Below are 6,000 nucleotides of genomic sequence, written 5' to 3'. Positions count from 1 at the left end.
CAGCACCAGACTTTTAGATCCCTGGTGCATTCTTCCAAAAGAGCAAGGGCTGCGTGGGTGCATGTTATTGAAAGAGCAGACTGATTTTTCGATACATTTTTTTGTGTGTGGAAGCGCTCTTTTGAAAGACGTTCTTTCAAAAGAGATCTTCCAGAAGAACTTATTTCAAAAGATTGCTGTAGTGTCGACATAGCTTAATAGTCCTACTTACAACAGCTTGATTAATAAGTAAGTTAAGATGCAGAGCTTTCCCATTTAGGTGGAGGTTGGTATTATTAGCTGGTCCTTTCTTAATCCACAGGTGCCATGGCTTGAGCTAGCTCCCAGCGGCATGGGGGAGGAGGGGTGGGGTTGAACTCCCACCTCCCCTACTGATGAATATCGGCTCCCATGCCACTCTTGGCAACCATGCCAGGAGTTGCTAACCCCTGTTCTAAACTAGGACTCTGCAGACCTGAGTTCAAGTTTTATCTCTGCACAAGACCTCCTGTGTGACCATGGGTAAATCATTTAATCTGCCTTCTTGACTCAGGTCCCCATCTACAGCCTAGGAAGAACACTTATATTCTACTAATATTTATCCATCTTTTCTACTTAGATTGTAAAGAGCCTGGGGCATAGAATCTCTCATTAAGTATATATAAAAGTGGCTCACAATTGCAGGTGAGGATTGTAGAGAATTCAAACGTACAGAATATTTTACACATGCCAACAATAAAGCCTAGTAAAATGACAGAAAAATGACAAAGGAAGCCATGCAACTTTTTTTAATTTACTTTTACGAGTCCTTTTTCCTATACTTGCCCATCCAAAGCTGAGAGTCAAAAATTAAATCTAACTTCTACTTTTGTAGAAGTTACCTTTAGAAAAGTTTTTGAAGCAACACACAGCAAACCTCTGGTTGTGAAAGGAAGTCAGAAGCAGAGTGTATTCTGTTAGGTGAATGACAAATAAAACCAAAGGGACAACTGGGTATCTTGCCTGACTGACAGACATCAATCAGCCCATCAATCTAGAAGAGGGTTTCACCAGCAACACCACTGACTTTCAACAAGAACTAAGCATAATGGTTTTAAGCACTTTCAGAAATCTCAGCCTTTAACAGTACCTATCTTTACTGCTACCAGTGTCACAGGACCACCCTCAATTCGTTATTTGTAATTGCTCCATCATGGAATGATAGATTTCTTTTTCTTTTCTGTTTTTAAACACAGAACTCTACAGACAGCTGTAACAGTTTTCAGTTACTTGCAGGTCACATTTTGAGATTCAAACTTGCCGATCTTGTTGTTTGGTATTAAATGTACAGCGCTTCCATTTTTGGATTTCACATGTTTTTCCTGCTCAAGCTCTTTCACCTCCATGGCAACTTAAGTGTCACACAGCAAGCAGACAGTAAACCACTCTATGGCTACGTCTACACGTGCAGCCAACATCGAAATAGCTTATTTCGATGTTGCGACATCGAAATAGTCTATTTCGATGAATAACGTCTACACGTCCTCCAGGGCCGGCAACGTCGATGTTCAACTTCGACGTTGCTCAGCCCAACATCGAAATAGGCGCAGCGAGGGAACGTCTACACGTCAAAGTAGCACACATCGAAATAGGGATGCCAGGCACAGCTGCAGACAGGGTCACAGGGCGGACTCAATAGCAAGCCGCTCCCTTAAAGGGCCCCTCCCAGACACAGTTGCACTAAACACCACAAGATACACAGAGCTGAGAACTGGTTGCAGACCCTGTGCCTGCAGCATAGATCCCCAGCTGCCGCAGAAACAGCCAGAAGCCCTGGGCTAAGGGCTGCTGCCCACGGTGACCATAGAGCCCCGCAGGGGCTGGAGAGAGAGCATCTCTCAACCCCCCAGCTGATGGCCGCCATGGAGGACCCAGCAATTTCGACGTTGCGGGACGCGGATCGTCTACACGGTCCCTACTTCGACGTTGAACGTCGAAGTAGGGCGCTATTCCTATCTCCTCATGAGGTTAGCGACTTCGACGTCTCGCCGCCTAACGTCGAAGTTAACTTCGAAATAGCGCCCGACGCGTGTAGACGCGACGGGCGCTATTTCGAAGTTGGTGCCGCTACTTCGAAGTAGCGTGCACATGTAGACGCAGCTCATAACTCTGACATTCAGACACTGTAAATACATGCGAGGGAAAACCTAGATATTATCCCGAAGACAAGTCAGTTTAGTAACAGAGAGGTAGCCCTGACAGTCTGTATTCTAACAAAAAAAAAGTGCAGTCATGTAGCACTTTAAAGACTAACAAAATGATTTATTAGGTGAAGAGTTTTCGTGAGACAGAATTTAGTGCACACAGTAAAAGCCAGACAGCTCAAAAAGATCATATGACAGCACCCCACAAGCAATATTAAAAAGAATCTTGATCAAAACTGAAACAGATGATGAGAGATGCTAAAAACAAAGAGCCCCATGCCTGAAATAATTACATATAATATTTGGGTCAACTATATGAAAAAAACCACAACATGTGAACTCTAATGTAGCACATATTCAGCACAAAGAAAAACCACTGAGAAACATGCATTTTCCAGTGATGATTTTACTCCAGAGGAAAGCTGGGGCTCTCTTTTCTTTTTCTGACAGGCAAAGACTTTAATTCTCCAATAACACAACTGAGGCTTGCTTTTTAGCAAACGACACTCAGAGGTTGCTTCTCCATAACACCATTAATCTCCATGGCAACCTTCGTTGACTGACCGCTGGCCTGAAATAGTACAGGCATCCCATATCAACTCAAAAGTAGTACAGGAAAAGATTTTGTATCATAAATCCTCCAGTTGTACATGATTGCTGAGAGATTCAAACCACCCTAGAATAAGATACCAACTTTGAAAAACAAAAAGATCCTTAGCATTCATAGCATTGCAGCTAGAAGAAAGACAGTATGTTTGCATTAGTACAGTGTACAACTGGTTTGGGTAGCACTACAGGATGCCAGCTGTGGATAACAATAAAGTGTTTATAAATCCTTACTTTCCAGCATCATCACGGAACATCTCTCTACAATGGTGTCCACCAAAGTGTTTTTTATCCCTTGTCATGCCAATGCAGCCACTCACCATGACTAAGCTCCCTGGTAAGGTGTTTTACCTTGCAAATGTACCCATTGCAAACGGGTCTGCTTCATGCAGAGTTAAACTGACGGGGTACTAGACAAAAAGTCTGCTTTCTTGTTGTTGTCATATGGTGGGGGTTTTTTGGTTTTTCTGGGGGCTTGGTTTTGTTTTGTTTTTTTGTTTTTTGTTTTTGCAGCAGCCATACAGAGGTTAAGTTTCTATAATGAAAATATATTTACATACACATAACATATAAATGTGAATTTATCTGCCTGACTAAGGACAAGTTTGAAAATGATTACGCATTAAAAAATTAGAACTCTCTGACAATCATATGGATGCAAATTGTATGTAATATTGAAGAAACTTCCAGCGTTGAATTTTAGTCAGTGGCTGTTATGAATTTCCATGGACAATTTGCATAAAATTGCCAAATAATTCTTTCATGAGGTGTGAAAAAAGGAAAATAAAGAGACAAGAAATGAGTCAGCAGATGTTTTAATAACATACAGAGATGAGGTATGAATACTGCTGTTGTCATTTTAGTCCCAGGTATGAGAGAAACATGATAGGTGAATCAATACTTTTTATTGCACCAACTTCGGTGCACAAGAGAAGCAAACTTTCAAGCTTACACAAACCTCTGCTTCAGGTCTAGTAGCAGAAGTGTGGTGTTTACGTTAGTGGCACGGATGCATTTGCTTTTAGCAGCAAAGAGAAGTGCAGAGAGAAACAGAGGACCCAAATCTGCAAGGCACACACTCTTCCTTTCAACTAGCACTCTTCAAGACCAGGCCCTTAATTACTCACCGCCACTGGCATACAGATTAACCTGCACAAAACATCCCACTAAGCCTGTTTACTTAGCTCATAAGCACGTTATGCAGGAACCATCTTTGGTTCTGCTTGCACAGCAATTTAGCACAGTGAGGTCCCTGACTGTGGCTCCTAGGGGCTATCACAGTATAATAAAATAATTATTATTCGTGTCACCAGGGCATCAAGGCTCGGCACAAATATAAAGCTTTGCTTGCTAACAACATTCAGGACATGCTGCAAGGACATCTGAACACCGTCAATTTCTACAGCCAACTAAAATATCCACAGGGCCCCAAAGCTAGAGTAGCTGTACATGTCAAAAAAGGAATACAATAACATAGGCTAGCTAATTATCATTACTGAGCCAGAATGTCCTCAGATACACATGTGTAACTATAGTTTCGTCAGAAGAGTTACATGTGCATATCCATGGGCAGCAGTTATCCCATCGTCCCTCCTTCTGCCTTCCTTTTTTTTTTTTTTTCTAAAGCATTCATTAGTTTTATGAGAGCCTCATGAACTAAAGCCATAGTAACACACTGTAACACTTCTGGAGAGTACAAAAACCCGCAGCCAGAAGTGACTGGGTCCATTAGATTACAACTACAGAAATAAGACGCTACATGAGGCTTTCCCCAAACTCTGAAAATTTGGCCCACTTTAAACCATTTCATTTGTTTCCCATGGCTACTACCTCTGGTTATAAGAAATGACAATTCAGCCTATGCCTTGGTAATTCTAGCTGGCTAAAAGGAGCAAAACACTGCTTCCTGCTCCCTTAGAGACTTTTGTAATGTACTTAGCCATCACCATTTCTACAGTTGGAATCCCAATCGCTGTTTGATGCTGGGTATACTGTTGGTTGGGGGTAGGGATTTGGGGGGGGGCCGCAGGAAGAAAGAAAGAAAGAAAGAAAGAAAGAAAGAAAGAAAGAAAGAGTAATTATAACAAACTACATTATCAGGTACAGGTTGAGCCTCTCTAGTCTGGCACCATCAAGACCTGACTGGGGCTGAACAAGAAAATTTGCTGAATCAAAGAAGGTCTATACTTTCTAACAGCACTACCAGCACTTCTACTGCTTATTGAGTTCTGAGAAGACATTTAGGGGTAAATTACAGCTAAATAACAATACAGAGCCCCGAGAGCCAGTGCTGGTGGCTATACGCCAACGTTACTGGGCCACAGGCAACTTAGCCACATCCATGATAAGTGGACATCCAGCTAACTAAAATCATGCCAGACCATCAATATTGCTGAACCAGGGAGGTTCAACCAGTAGCATCTTCCAACTGGCACCTTAAGAAAATGGTACACCTGCTTTTGCCTTAGAACAAAGAGCAGATCCAAACCAAGAAATTTTCCAAACCTCTGACCGTTTGGTAAGAGACACAAGATCCTAACCTCAGGGTTAAAGAAAGCAATATATTACAGTAAGGTGATAAGTTCAGTCTTCCTAAGAAAAGGCACAAGCTGTATGAACACCATGACAGCTCTTGGTAGGCAATCCATGCTGCAAAACCGATATGTTACATAGTCGTTCCTTCAATGTCTTCAATTAGCTGTGTGGTGGTGATTAAGAAAAACAGCATCTGACATAAAACAGCAGAAACTGAAACTTGCAAATAAACTAAGTAATAAACCCATACATGAAGGGACACATATCTGTCATTACTGCTAATATTTTCACGGACCTAATTATTCTGCTCAACATGTCTCAGCCATGCTGCAGCAGTGTGTATTTGATTAAAATAAACGATTGGGTTACTAGTCCCCTTTTGCAAGGAGGGAGGCTCTCAGGCAGGCTTTTACACTTTTAAGGAGCTGTTGTCAGTGACAAAAGCCTATATGAACACAAGGGATTTAAACACACTGTCAAATTTAAAAAACAGTACAAAAATGTCAAAGCCAGTTACCTACTCCTTAATAAGAGCTAATTCGAGATTGCATACAGAGTCTACTAAGTCTATTGGTCCTCTTGAGTCCCAAAATACACTTAAAAGAATTGTACTAGATTCAGACAGAATCACAGGGCTGGAAGGCACCTCAGGAAGTCATCTAGTCCAGCCCCCTGCTTCAAGCAGCATCAACCCCCA

This window comes from Carettochelys insculpta, chromosome 3 (assembly GCF_033958435.1).
Source record: "Carettochelys insculpta isolate YL-2023 chromosome 3, ASM3395843v1, whole genome shotgun sequence".
NCBI lineage: Eukaryota > Metazoa > Chordata > Testudines > Carettochelyidae > Carettochelys > Carettochelys insculpta.
Note: the sequence above shows the minus strand (reverse complement) of the source record.